Raw genomic sequence first — 16070 nt, 5'->3', positions numbered from 1 at the left:
GTGACTAGCAGTGAGATTTTTGTGTAGTAGTCGGGGGAGAAACACAGGAAACTAAAGGCATGGCGCCTAGAGTGATAAGCACTTGTTGATGGATGGACTAACTCAAGACCCACTCCAGTCACTTACGTGTCTCTATTGCCTCTGTTTGGAGCTGGCTGGTGCAGGGCCAAGGGATCAGAGCTGACCGTTGTTATGCCAGTGATTGCAGTAGTTTCCTCTTGGTTATATGGAGATATAATTGACAGACAATTGTGTGTGTTAGTCTTTCAGTAGTGTCTGACTCTTTGTGACCCCATGAACTGTAGCCCACCAGGCTTTTCAGTCCATGGAATTCTCTAGGCAAGAATACTAGAGTGGATTGCCATTCTCTTCTCTAGAGGGACTTCCCAACCCAGGGATCAAACCCTTGTCTCCTGCATCTCAGGCAGATTCTTGACTATTTCAGCTACAGGAAAGTCCATAAGGTTCAAGAAGAATTGATGCTTTTGAGCTGTGGTTTTGGAGAAGACGCTTGAGAGTCCCTGGGACTGCAAGGAGATCCAACCAGTCCATCCTAAAGGAGATCAGTCCTGGGTGTTCATTGGAAAGACTGATGCTGAAGCTGAAACCTCAATACTTTGGCCACCTGATGTGAAGAACTGGCTCATTGGAAAAGACCCTGATGCTGAGAAAGATTGTAGGCAGGAGGAGAAGGGGACAACAGAGGATGAGACGGTTGGATGGCATCACCGACTCAATGGACATAAGTTTGAGCAATCTCCGGGAGATGGTGAAGGACAGGGAGACCTGGTGTGCTGCAGTCCATGGGGTCACAAAGAGTCAGACATGACTGACTGACTAAATTCAACTGAAGATGTAAGTGACAAGTTAATATGCATATCACTTGCAAAATGATTACCTCAATAAAGTTATTGACCACATCCATCATGTCACATGGATTTTATATGTGTATGTGTATGTGTGTGTGTGGTAAGAACACTTAATATCTACTCTCCTAGCAACTTTCAAGGATACAATACAATGTTGTTGACTGGAGTGACCACCCTATACTGCAGTCCTTAAAGCAGTACTTCTCAAACTTAAATACACATATGCATCACCTGGGGATGACAGTTTGTCCTTCACGCCCCTGGGTTCAGCATCTTCGGATTCTACCAACCATGAGGATGCAGAACTCACTCATTACAGGCCAACTGTATACAGCACACTTTTATATAAGGGACTTGAACATCCAAGGATTTTGGTATCTGCAGAGGTCTTGGAATCAATCCTATGGATGCTGGGAAACAACTGTAGCAGGGCTTAGAGAGTCTAGGTTTGTGATTTTCAAAGTAGGGCTCACAGTCAGACATGAGTAGGGAGGGCAATAGTGGGCTGAGGAATAACTCTATGGGGCAAATAAAGTATAATTCCATAGACTTGAATTTTCATATTCTAATAAAAGCTGCTTGTTGGTGGAGGTTCCTACTGGGAGATTTGGTTGTCATGCAGAGTGATTGTAATTATGTGAAGTGTATTCATTCACTCAACATCTACTGTTGCCAGGCATTGGTCTAGGCCCTGGGAGTACATCTGAACAAAACAAACAACTGGAAAGTCCCTGCTTTCCTGAAACTCATATTTAATAAGCAAAATGTTGTAAACAGAACAAGATACACACATAGTCGAAATTTCTATACTTAAACACACTTTTTAAAAAAATCAATGTTTTCTTCAGTTGCTTGCTGTTTGCAATGCTATTCTTTTAACTGTAAATTGATATTAGCTAAGATTAATTATCAATTTAATTGTGGCCTGTTGTGTGAATCCAAGGGAGGTAGTTTGCACATATGTTTGCACCAGTGGTATCTGAGGCCTATACATTTCCATTAGCTGGACTCTCAGTCATGCAGGCATTTGAGACTCAATTATGAATCATCCACATTCCAGCTATCAGCTTAGTGTAATTAGAACAGATTAACTGGTGACCAGCAACAGTGTGATGAAAAGTCACAGATGATGGACCAGTCCCTCAATTGGATTAAAGAAAAATTAAAAACTTGGAGAAAATCACATGTTTCCATGAACATCATCAGCAACAATCCTAAAGCAGATTTAGCTAATCTCTTATCACCAAGTCCTTTTTCCTGAGAAGGAAGAAATCGATAGGGTAAGGGGACCAGAATTCTGCAAGTTCACTGAATCCTTATCAGAGAGAATCACGTGGAGGTTGAAATTCATGAGAATGCCTGCTGTAATCAAAGATTTCTACCACCTGGAGTTTTACAATTATTATTATATACAAGAGTCATGAGTTTTCTGTTAGGTTGATGATTTCATTAACCATGTGCTTCCTTAGTTTCTGCTTCTCTGGTCTCTCTCTTGCCACCGGGGGAGCACTCACAGACACAGGCAGCTTGATTTCCTTCTCCCAGACAAGAGCAGAGTTTCTTTCCAAGCATGGACATTTTAAGATGTTGGATGCTCACCCTATTGGGCTTAGCTCAAACAGAAAAGTGAGGGATGCAGTCCTGGTAGTAGTTAGGATGTCAGACTGACAAGTGTCACTTGGTTTTTTTCACTTTGAAATACCTGATCTTTTTCAACTATTCTGCAATAAGTACGTACTATTTTCATTTATTTAAAAGTATTTTTAAATAAATGATTAGTTGAGGATGTTTGACCTAGAATGGTCACTGTGTTAGGAAAAGAAGTGAGGTGAAATTTTTAAAAACTGTTTGCTTCCTTTTGGCTAAAAGAGGAGAAACTAAATTATCTTTTTTATTATAGAAAATTGATTAAGTGCCCATTACGCTAGGAAACATGTATAACTGGACCTTTTACTTTATGTGACTTAGAAAAGGTCTCCTCTCTTCTCAGAGCTCTGGGAAGTGTCACTTTAATTTTTATACTTCTGGAAGGGAAAGCCCAACTCCAAATCCCTTTCCTAAAATTCCCAGGTATTTTCTAGGTCACAGAGTGGACCAGAGTGGCTTAGACCAAAGTTGGCTGGTGGGAAAGGACAGCACCGACCCCAAGGGGGCTTCCCCTGCAGTACAGGACGACGGCCACTGGTGGGCGCGCGTGAGAGAGCAGTGGCCGCAAGCCCCCACTGGCCACACTGCTAGTGTCTCCTTGTTAAAAAGGCAGAACCCACCCGCTGTGAATTGAATCACACCCACATTTCCAGACCAATCCACAGGGAGAGGAGAACGAAAAAGGAAGTATAGCCAAATACTCCTCAGAAGGTGTATGAGCTACAGTCTGCTAAAATTTAACCATTAATGGGGAAAAGATAGCCATATTTGTACCCTACGCTGTTGAAATGAGTTTATTTGTTCTTATTTTTACCAGGCAAGATGAGGAGGCAATATGGCTTCAGCCAAGTTCTACAGAAAGATTAGGAGCCTGGACGTTTGTTGAGAAGATTCTGAATAAAGTTCTAGAGGCAAGTTTTAGTTGTGTTTCCTCTGCACTGTACATCAAACCTGCAAGTTTGAAGGACCAGTTTCCTGGGAGAAAAACTCAGGAGACCCGTGGGCGGCGCAGGAAGTGATGACAAAGGAACGTGACAAATGAGCAAACGTCCAGATGTGTCCCAGTGTCAGGGACTCTTCGAGCTGAGGGACTTGTTGGGAGGTAGGAGGGGAGCTGCAGCTCTTGTTTGTTTGAAAGCCTTTACTCCGGAGAGAAGTGGCCTTAGTTCTTTCAAAGCTACTGGGAAGTTTCCACTTGCCCTGAAAGCCTTCCCAGACTAGGTGCTGCAGCGTCTGACAGGGCCTCAGAGTCTTTCATCCTCTGAAACATGCTTTCCCAGGTGCCATTTAGAGCACTGGAATGAAAAACCCATCAACAAATATGTAAGCAAGAGTGAGAAGGAGGTTTGCTGAGGGCAAAGAAGCCAAGTCATTCCTCACCTCCAATTTGCTTAAGGGTGCTGGATTAGTTTCTGAGGCTACCATGGGTAGCTGAAAACAGCAAAATGTGTTTGCTCACAATTCTTATGAAACAGTGCTCCATAGAGTTAAAAAACAAAACAAAAAAAACCCCTGAAACCATGCCCCATAGTGTTAATAGAAATTAGTGACTCACAGAGACCCTTAGGCTTCTGAAAGTCTGTTTCTACCCAGTTTTGAACCAGGGACCTTTGGCATGTGAGGCGAAAGTGATAACCACTACACTACAGAAACAAGGCTCATATGGTTTGTCTTTACAGAACAGCAGATAAGGGAACAGTTTATTTTAAAAAAACTTTCTGCCTGTAACACAACAAAACTGGTTGAAACTAGATGGAACCAACAGGGCTGACCTGCATCTGTACCATATGGACTTGCTTGCTTTTTGATGTCAAAGCCCAAATTTCCCCACATTTCACACTAACTTCCCCCGTTTGCACGTGTCCCAGGAGGAAGCATGTAGTTCAGTTGTGCCTGCACAGGAAGATGGTTATGTCACCTTTTCCCCCTGCAGTCCCTTTCCTTTCCACCTCTGACCATCCTATACTCCTCACCCATCAATGTCCCAAGTCCCCCATCTTCAGGGAGGTGGGTCTGAGATTGCTCTCCTATCTCCTCAGTTGGCTGCCTCATGAATAAACTCTCTGCTGCAAACATTGACGTCTTGGTGTTTGGCTTGCTACCTGTCGGGCCAAGGAAACTGGTTTGGTAATACTGGAGGCTAGAAGTTCAAAGCCAAGGTGTGAACAGGACTGTGCTCTCAAAATTTTAGGGAAGAATCCTTCCTTGCCTCTTCCTCGCCTCTGGGGGTCATCAGCAGCCCTTGGTCCTCCTTGGCCTGGAGATGCCCCACTCCAGTCTCTACCCCTGTTTTACAGTCTTCTTCCCTGTCAGCATTTCAGATCTTTCTCCTTATAAGGACACTAATCATTGGAGTAGGGCCCTTCCTAATTAACATGATCTAATTTTAACTAATTACATCTGCAAGACCTTACTTCTGGAGGGTGGACTTCTGAAACAAGATCTGAGGTTCCAGGTAGACATCAATTTGGGAGAACACTAGTTAACCTAGTCAACTAGTCAACCCAGTGGGGCTTCCCTGGTGGCTCAGATGGTAAAAGAACCTGCCTGCAATGCAGGAGACCCAGGTTCGATCCCTGGGTTGGGAAGATCCCGTGGAGAAGGGAATGGCTACCCACTCCAGTTTTCTTTCTTGGAGAATTCCATGGACAGAGGAGCCTCATGGGTTATAGTCCACAGGGTCACAAAGAGTCAGACACAACTGTGTGACTAACACTAGTCAACCTAGTATAGGAGCTTCACCTCCTTTGACTCAACTTGCTTCTCCTGATGTTCTTAATATGAAGAAGTATCAAGGTAAAAAGAGGACTTCTCTCTTTTAATTGAAAGAAAACAATGTTTAATAATCTATTGCTACAAATATATGATTTAAATTTAGAATTCATAACATATTATATTTCTGTTTCCAACCTCAAAACTAGACATTTCCATGTCTATTAACTAGGCATGGAAAGATATGAATATTATATAATAAACTTAACTTTTTTACTCTGCCCTCTTAATATAAAAGAGGATTTCTTATGACTTGGATTAGCACACAGCTGACAGGAGATTTTTTAATTTATTTTAAAAATAAACTTTTTCACTAGATGGGGTCATTCAAGGATAACGATTACCCCTCATGAGGTTGAAATCCACTAATATATCTTGTATGATTTCCAAACCAGCTGTTGACAACATACTTAATATAGGAAGGAATATAATTACAAACAGCTCTTCTTCAAATCTGCCTTTACATGTTCCTTTCAGCAAGTTCCCTCTAGAATATCACGATTTACATCCATCTCCCATCCCCAACCGCAGTCTCCATCTTGCTGACAATGGTCTCTGGGACTCTGGGAAACTGAAAGGAGAAAATCCACACAAAATTATTGCTGACCTCTTTCTGTGGCATTCTTTAGAAAGAGCCTTCCTAAACATCTAAATCTGTATAAAGAATGAATCCAGAGGAAATAACAAATACTAGTTAATACATTAATGGTAGAAAGTATTATCTTCTCAAAGTGTAGAGATAAGGCAATCCACATACAACTATTGCCTATGTATCAGACATATAAGCTGAAACACAAGGGTCATAAGCTATGAAACTATCTAGTCAGTGATGAGAGAAAAATAAAGGTGTACTTCCAAAAAATAGACAGTGAAAGCCAAGTGAAGTAAGAATTTATTTATGCTTATTTATAAAAATAAATGATTTAATATAGATGTATTTATATTAAGCAGAATATACTTATGGCTGTGTTTCACAGATCTGTCCATGTTTGTTTCAATGCTTTGTTGCTTTGCCTAAGGTAGCCTGGTGAGAAATATTGCATGTCTGGATTGGATTCAAGAAGAATTTATAAACATCATCTATACTCATAAGCCTCAACAAACTTTGAAGTCATACAAATGCCCTACGATCTAAAGAAGAACAGAAGTACAGAAAAATTTGTCAGGAAATTTGCAATAAGCAAAACTGGTAACTGAATGTCTTCAATAGAAAATTATGCATTGTTCAGAGCACAGTCTTCTAGGTTATCTGATTTAAGCCTATCATTGCCTTGAAGCTATTTTACAACTCTTCTAAGTTGTAGAAAACTGATAATGAGGTAAAATAATTGCTTACTGACAATTCTTGTTTATCCATATGAAATAAATTCTCACCAATGTGGTTTGGTTGACTTCCTTTCCCCACGAAGGAATAGCATTTTGAAACCATTTGCAAATTCATTTCAGTATTCCTGATTTATAAATGTGTTTGTTCTTTGGATTATCTTTTGAATTAGCTGTAATAGCTTTTCCAGTTCCCACATTTAATTAATGAGTTAAATAAAATCTTTGACATTTGTTCACTTCATTTACATATGAGTCATATTACTTTAAAAAATTACTCTTTATAGATTTATGGAACAAAATGTGCCACCACTTTCAGACTGAAGTCTTCAATTTTTACTGAAAATTAAATCTAGCCATTAGATTAAATTTAAGTGAATTTATATATTCCTGTTACATATTCCTGAATAGAGCTCTCATATGAAAGTATTAATCGCTGCATATATGGACTGACAGTTCAAGGTTATTAAATGCACTGTTTTTCCACAGCATCCTCATTTTTTAGGACTTCTGTCTGGAAAGCTTTCTGGAACAGCTCTTCTCCTGACCTAAGGAAAAACTTGGATACAGCCATAGGAAATGTGAATTCATTTGGCTTGCTTTGTGAATTATCACATACGTCAAAGCTAAGATTGACAGCATTATTCTAAAAATAACTAACAGCTTAATGATAATGCAATGGCTACTACATTCAAACAACCTGACACTTTACACTGTAAGTAAATCACTGGACAGGGATGTGAGCTGCCCAGTTCTTTACCTAGAGGATGAGGACTAAAGTTCTACAAGACCAAAGTTCTAATTTCAGGTAACCCCTCATCCCCAGGTGTTTCCCTGGGGACTCAGACGGTGATGCAGGAGATCTGCCTGCAATGCAGAAGATCTGGGTTTGATCCCTGGGTCCCAAAGATCCCCTGGAAAAGGGAATGGCAACCCACTCCAGTATTCTTGCCTGGAGAATTCCATGGACTAGAGGAGCCTGGCAGGCTATAGTCCATGGGGCCAGAAAGAGACACGACTGAACAACTAACATTTTCACTTTCCTCATCCCCACATACTCAGGCCCTGGACAAAGTTGAGAAGAAATTAGAGTATGCCTTTGCTGTATTTTAGTTGCCAATTTCTGCCAAACCATTTCGACTACCTCAACAGTCAATACCCTCTAACTTGGTCAAACAAGCCAAATAAATTCATATTTGCTATGACTGTATTCCAGTTTGTCCTTAGCTCTGGAGCAGAGATGGTCTAGAAAACTTTCCAGGTAGAAGTCATAAAAAAATGAGGAAACTGTGGAAAAACAGTGCATTTAATAACCTGCTGTTAGGAGAAGATTTTGAATAACTCTTTCACATTAAAATATCATAATCTTACCTTTCCCAAGAGGAGTTTTATTTTAAAAGTGAATTACAACCCCTGAGTTTACAGTCAACTGATCTTTGACACACAGCAAAGGCAATAAATGGAGAAAAGATAGTGTTTTCAGAAAATGGTGCTAAACAACAGGATATGCATGTGCAAAATGCGAATCTAGATACATATCTTAGAGTTCTCACAAAAATTAACTTAAAATGGGTCAAGATCTAAATGTAAAATGAAAACTACAAAACTCCTAGAAGAAAACATAGAAGAAAAACCTATGTGACCTTGGGGTTGGGTGGTGACTTTTTAGATACCCCATCAAAAACATAATCCATCAGAGAAAAAATTTAAAACTTGAACTTTGTTAAAAACTAAAACTTCCATCTTGACAAAGACATTTTCAAGAGAATCAAATATATGCCATAGACTGGAAATATAAACCATAGCCCATACACATCTGATAAAGGACTTCTGTCCAAAATGTACAAAGAACTCTTAAAATTCAACAGTAAGAAACCAAACAACTCAATTTTAAAAATGGGCAAGAGACCCGAACAGACATTTCGCCAGAAAAGATAGCAATGGTAAATAAGAATTTGAAAATATGCTCAACATTGTATAGTATCAGGGAAATGCAAATTAAAACAATAATGAGATGCCACTCCACATCTATTAGAATTTAAAGTCCAAAACAGTGATAACACCAAATGCAGTTGGAAGTCTTATTCATTGCTGATAAGAAAGCAGAATGACAAGTCATTTTGGAAGACAGCTTAGCAGTATTTTATAGGCTAAATATGTTTTATAGGCTAAATATAGGCTAAAAGTATATGGCAACTGCACTTCTAGATATTTATTCAAAAAAGTTGAAAATATGTCCACACGAAAACCTGCACACAAAAGCTGATACAATCTTTATATTCATAATTGCCAAAAACCTGGAAACAACCAAGTGTGCTTCAATAAGTGAATGGATAAATCGTGGTATATCCATACAATGTAATATTCAGTGATAAGAAGAAATAAGCTTTTAGGCCATAGAAATAAGCTATCAAGGCATATGGATAAATCTTACATGCACACTGCTAAGTTTCAGAAGCCAATCAGAAAAGGTTATATACAATATAATCACAACTATATGACATTTTGGAAAAGGCAATACTATGGAGACAGTGAGAAGAACAGTGGTTGAGAAGAGTTTAGCGACAGGGAGGAATAAATAACTGGAGCACAGAAGATTATTAGGGTGGCCAGACTATTCTGTTTAATACTGCAGTGCTGGTTACCTGACACTGTGTATTTGCCACAACCCAGAGAACTGTTCAGACATGAACTCTGTTATAAACTATGTTATTTAGTCGCCAAGTTGTGTCCAACTCTTTTTTGACCCCATAGACTGTAGCCCACCAGGCTCCTCTGTCCATGGGATTTCCCAGCAAGAATACTGGAGTAGGTTGCTATTTCCTACTCCAGGGGATCTTCCTGACCCAGGGATCGAACCCAAGTCTCCTGTATTGCAGGCGTATTCTTTACTACTGAGCCAACACAACAGAGAAGCCCCATTATAAACTACAGACTTTAGTAAAAATAATAGATCAGTATTGGCTCATCACTTACAAAGAATGTATCACACTAATGGAAGATGTTAATAGTAGGAAAAATTGTGTGCAGAGCTGGAATGAGAACGGGTACATTTTGTGTGCAGCTTTTCTGTAAACTGAAAGTTTCTCTAGAAACGAAACCTATTAAAAGAGAAATTCAAGCTGAGTAAAATGTGAATTACACTAGCTGTTCAAAAGTGTGAGTCACTAGTTGTGAAATACTGACAGATGTTTTGGAATAAGCAATCCCCCTGTACACTGCTTCATTCACATGAAATAGAAGCAAGCATTCCTCCTATCAGTAATGGGACCTTCCTGAGTAATGGGACCATAGAGCAATGTTACTCCCTTCTTTTTTCTCTTCCGCTTATGTCCCAGATTCATTGACGAGCAAATATTAGCATTGATTCATAAATCCTTACACATTTTGCCACACTTTTTACAAATAAAACTTACTATCACTTGCATTCGAAACTCAAAACCCAGATAAAAACTCTTCCTATTCCTCCAAGCTCACCAACCCTTTGTGTCCAACACAGTTGGCATTCTATTCCACCACTCTTCATTCTCCATTATAATATGTACTCTAGGAACATTTTCTAGCTCTGACCTTTTGGTTGTTGTTGATTTGCTAAGTCATGTCCGGCTCTTTGCAACCCCATGGACTGCAGCACACCAGACTTCTCTTTCCTCCACCATCTCCCAGACTTTGCTCAAATACATATCCACTGAGTCGGTGATCCTATCTAACCATCCCATCCTCTGCTGATCCCCTCTCCTTTTGCCTTTAATCTTTCCCAGCATCAGGGCCTTTTCCAATAACTTGGCTCTTTGCATCAGGTGGCCAAAGTATTAGAGCTTCAGTTTCAACATCAGTCCTTCCAACAAACACTCAGGACTGATTTCCTTTAGGATTGACTGGTTTGATATCTTGCAGCCCAAGAAACTCTCAAGAATCTTCTCAAGTACCACAATTTGAAAGCATCAGTTCTTTGGTGCTTAGACTTCTTTATGGTCCAACTCTCACATCCACATGTGACTACTGGAAAAACCATAGCTTTGACTATATGGACGATCATTGGCAAAGTGATGTCTCTGCTTTCTAATATGCTGTATAGGTTTATCATAGCTTTTCTTCCAAGAAGCAAACGTCTTTTAGTTTTGTGACTGCAACCACCATATTGATTGATTTTGAAGACTAAGAAAATAAAATCTGTCACTGCTTCTAGTTTTTCCCCTTCTGTTTGCCATGAAGTGATGGGACTGGATGCCATGATCTTCATTTTTTGAATGTTGAGTGTTAAGCCAGCTTTTTCACTCTTCTCTTTCACCCTCATCAAGAGGCTCTTTAGTTCCTCTTCACTTTCTGCCATTAGAGTGGTTGTTGCTTTTGTATATATTTTGTATATATCTTTTTGGTTATTGCTCTGTATACTTGCCACTTGCCAACAAGACTTAGAATTACTGAGGTCAAATCATTCAAAGACACGAATAGAATTTGTTTTTCATCACAGATTCAAATACCACACAAAGGTTATGAACAAGATGATTTTACCCCACTTTACATACACTAAGAAATTAGAGATTTCAATCTAAGTAAAAAAGTTTTAAAACCCATATCCTTTCAAGCACACTTTCCATACATCTTCCACTGGATTCTCAAATTAACTAATGAGTCTACTCTTAAAAATACTCACATAAACTATCCAGAGATTCGAGGTTAATTGAATTAATAAGGGCTCTAAGTGTTTAACACATTAGAATTCTTAGATACTAGTCACATGGTTTACCTTGCTATTTGAATAAAAATAGGAAATCTGTGAATTAAAATTATTCAACTGCTATCAATAGCTTAAGTTATAAGAAATCTGTCAATACTCTATCTGATAATAACCTTTATTATTATAGTTATTATCTATTACTATTTAGCCACTCCAATGCTAGGAATAACTTCATTAATTTTAGCAAGTTTATTTACTTAATATTCAAATACTTATGGAAGAAATAATAAAAAGACTGACAGTGCTCCAATGAAGAATAGTTATCTTTATTTCTGTAACAGAAATAGTGAAGAATTACTCAAAGCAAATATCTTAGAACACAACTCTTATTTCCAACAAAAACCATGTTTATTTAATGTGCACCAAGTATAAACCACTATAAGGCATAGAAGGATAAGGAAAATATGGTTAGACATAATGCCATCTGAAATGAACTTTGAAGAGTATAAATGGGAGGAAATTCATTTTAAATGAGAAACAAGCATTAAGTTGACTGAATTATTTGTTGTTGTTTTTTAAGCAGAGCTGAATATCCACACTGATCATTGTATATGACCAATGTATTTTGACCAGACTAGTGAAATGGAAAATCTTGAAAAACAGGATAAAGAAAAGAAAAAAACAGCTTGAATGTCAAGGATTTCCTTAGACAATGTGAATCACTGAAGGTTTCTGAGAGCCTGATCAGGACTGCCATTTTGACGATTTAGAAACAGATATGCAGGATATATTTTAAGGGGAAGGAACTTAGTGATAAATATACTACTGAAATAGTTTAGGAAGGAAGGAACTTTTGTGTAGTGATAGCACTTCTTATAAGTGTTAAGACCCAAGTCTAGAATAACTGCACCCTACATCACTAGAACAAACAACCAGGACAGATCAAAAGTAACGAAGGACAATACCCCTGCAAACAACAGTTTAACCAACAAGAAGGGATGATGGAGTACTTATTGTCAGGCTGGATTTGTCTAAAAACTGGTGGTTAGGGATGTCTCTGGTGGTCCAGAGGCTGAGACTCTGTGATCTCAATGTAGGGGACCTGGGTTCGATCCCTGGTCAGGAAACTAGATCCCACATGCTGCAACTAAAAAGACTGAAGATCCTATGTACCACAACTAAGACTGGTGCAGCCAAATAAATATTTTTTAAAACACTGGTGGTTAAAATGTCTTATAAAAAATATCTTATAAAGATTTCCGCTTCCAATAAATGCGAACTAAAATTCAGATCAACCCTCCCCACGAAGAACAATTAGAAAATGCTGGGGAAAACTCTAGTTTAAGGCATCAGAGAGGTAACGGTGCAGTAAAAAAAACACTACAGGTTCAAGATCCAGTACAAGGAAGAAACAAAAAAAGTTTACCCTGGGATTTGGGGCTATTTTTCCTTTAGGAGTATTTGCCATTTCTGGAAGAGGAAACTCAAAGAGAAACTGAGACAGAGCTTTCCTTATGCTTAGGGATCCAGGACATGGGTCAGCAAAATTCTACAAATAATAAGTAATTTTGGCTTTGAGGGTCATACAGTCTCCTACAACTATTCAATTCTGCAATTTTAGCTCAGAAGTAGCTTAGGCAATAGGTGAACAAATGGACACGACTGTGTTCCAATGAAACTTAATTTCCAAAAACCAAGCAGTAGGCTAGATTTGGCCGGTAGGTTATTGCTCACCTAATCATTGGATTCGAAAGTAAAAACTGAACTCCACAGCTCTTTCAGGAAGGGAAGCGCTGGCAAGTGCCCTTTCCTTTGAGCTGGGGTTTTTCTAGGTGAGTCAGATACAGGGCATGCTCTCCCAAGAGCTCAAACCCTTGCTCTAAATCAACTGCAGCCCTGAGTTCATCAGGCTGATTAGTGCCCCTAGCCCGACCAGAAGCAAATTTAAATCCTGTCTGGAGTAAGATAACATTATCTAGAGCCTTAAATATTTTCATATAAAATATTCAGCTCTGAAAAAAAAAACCAAAACAAAACAGGTGTGTGAGAACAAGACTTTATTTTAAAAATGAAGAGAAACAACAGATAGTAGAAACAAACTGACGATACAGATGATGGGCTTTAAAATGTTTATGCTTAATTTGCTTAAGAAATCATGAAAAAATTGATAATGTTGAAAGAAAACTAAAAATTCTAAGGAAGAACCAAATGGAAATTTTAGAACTGAAAAATACAAAACCTGATATTGGCAACTCTATGGTTGGATTTCACAGATAATTAAATATAGCCAAAAGGAGAAATAGTCAATTAGAAGATATATCACCAGAGAACATTAAGAATGAAGGGAACAAAAGAGTAGTAAAGAATATGACATACATAATGGATAAAAGAGAAGATACACATGACTGGAGGTACAGTTATAGGGAAAAGAGAAAGCAGGACAAAACACAATATGCAGAGGAATATGATTGAGAAATTTCTGAAAGTCATGAAAGATACCAAGTCACAGACTTAACCTACTTTGTTTAGAAGGGATGCCAGCTGCTACTATATGCTTCAATGACTATTCTCCAGACTTGTGCATACATACATAGATGGAACTGCATTCACTGTTTAAGTTGACATTTTGCTCCTCTTTTACGACCTTGAATTTGTCCTTACAAAACCTACACAGCTGGCTTAACGCCCAATGAGATTGTTATGCTCCAGGAACACTGGGGCTAGGAAACAACTGTGTCCAATTCTGTAGCCTGAACCCACAGAAGGGCAGAAAGAGGACAGTCATAAGAGAGATTAGCAAAAGGTCCAAGGGATGGAGGAAAATGGAACTTGTCTAAGTAGGGTTTACTATCACTTTACATGTCCCATTAAAAGCACCACAGCCTCCAAGGATGACCTATGCTATAAAAACCACTTCTTTCCCCTTTGAAATCATTCTTCCTTCCTGGGGCTAACAACAGGTATTTGCACGTCTCTGGAGATTAGTATGTCCTACAGGCTTATTATATGCAAAGTCTAATAAGACAACATGCCTGCTCTCAAAGAGTTCAAATTCTGATGAGCTCTTCATGCTGTTCAGAAACAACGGCATAAAAGATTTGTCTCAAGAAGGGTGAAACCAAGAGCTTCACAGCAAGTGTGGACTCATGGAACACAGGTGGGGGCACCACAAAGGACAATGCTCACCCCAGAGGGAAGAGAAACAAAAGTGCCTCTGGTATAACACAAAGGAAGTGATACACCATCACACTGCTGTCTATGAAATGTTACTCCATCTCCCCCAAAGTATTAACATATTTTCGATAATCAATCAAAACCTGAGGTTATGAAAGAATGCTGTTTGTCAACTCTAGGTAAAGAACTCTTACTGACAGATCTTGGGCTATTTCCAGTTTTTTATTATTATGGATAAAATCACTGTGAACATTCACTTACAAGTCTCTTTTTAGATGCATGTTTGTATTTATCTCAAGTAAACATCTAGACTGGAATTTCCAGGTCACAGGGTAGGGTAGGCATATGTTTCATTAAAACTTCTATTATAAAGGCATCTATGGAGATGGTGAAGTGAGACTGTGTTAAAGTAAAAACAGGTGGCTGAAATGGGAAGTTGTTTTTTCTTTTTGTGATCACACTGAATTTATCAGGGAGAGCAGTTTTATTTGAAGAAACCTTTGTCACAATTTCAGTCCTCAAATGGGAATCTCCACTAAACCAAGGAGACCATCTTAACTGACATGGTGTTAGAGTGCTATCTATTTGTAAACGATTTGCTCTGCTGGATCCACATGCCATCATTTACACCAACACTAAGAGCATATTTACTCCTCTTTTAAACTGAGTCCTCTGTATATCTACACAGAAAGACTGGCTGGTTGGGAAACTGACCTAAAAAGGAAGCTCAAAGTACTGGCAAAATCACTGGGATGAACCCCATCAAAAGCCTTTGCTGACTCCATCGAAACTTTATTTTTAAAAGCAGATCAAAATGTTTTCTTCTATGTTTTCTTATAAAGCAGAAGACTCTTCATTAATAACCTTGGAAATACTCAAGGACTCTATCTATTCTGTTTTTACTTCCACGTCATTTGCTTATAACCTATGGGGTCATAATGCATGCTTCTTTTTCCTGTTAACTGGATTAGATGCCTCATTAAAAACTTTTGACAGCAATGCCAAGTTCACTGGACTAGAAACAGACACTACTAATCCAAATGTTAACCAGCAGGCAACATTAAGGCACATAGGACTTAGAACAAGGACCCAGGGAGCCATCAATCTGAGATGTTGAGGCCTCTGCAGAGCAATTTTTTAACAAGGTCTTATTTGTGTATGTTTCAGTAAGGTTTTAATCTCTGATTAGAAGGGAGGAAATAAAAAAGATTTACCTTGCCAATCTTTCAGCAATATAAAAACTGAAATCTGATTTTGTCTGTTGGAAAAGTAGAGAGAAGACTCTTGATTCAAATAAGAGTTTTAGAAATTCAAAGTAGAGATACAGTTCTATGAGCTGAAATGCAGAGCCATGCCCTTGTATTTATGCCTTCAGAAAATCTCAGTGCCCTTCAAGGAAAAGCCCTGACAAAACGTTTTTCAATGACTGAAAAGAAACTCAGACAGACATATAAGGCAGAAGTGCCCCTGTTCTAGTAAGATTTTTTTCTTGCATAAAGGAAACTTTGAAAGAGTCAAGCCAGCATATTCTTGTCATTGAGAATTCAGAGTCTGAAATTTCAAATACATTTTTATATCAACATTAGGCACTTGGTAGACATAAA

At 38.6% G+C, this 16070-nt stretch overlaps 1 non-coding gene across 1 annotated transcript; it reads right to left on the bottom strand.

Annotated features, from left to right (window-relative positions):
- Nucleotides 1-4096: 4096 nt before the first annotated feature.
- On the bottom strand, nt 4097-4169 carry TRNAV-CAC (transfer RNA valine (anticodon CAC)). Its single transcript has one exon. It is a non-coding gene; the product is annotated as a tRNA-Val (tRNA).
- Between the last annotated feature and the right edge of the window lie 11901 nt (nt 4170-16070).

Source organism: Odocoileus virginianus, chromosome 19 (genome assembly GCF_023699985.2).
Source record: "Odocoileus virginianus isolate 20LAN1187 ecotype Illinois chromosome 19, Ovbor_1.2, whole genome shotgun sequence".
Taxonomy (NCBI): domain Eukaryota; kingdom Metazoa; phylum Chordata; class Mammalia; order Artiodactyla; family Cervidae; genus Odocoileus; species Odocoileus virginianus.
This window is presented reverse-complemented; position numbering and strand designations above follow the sequence as displayed.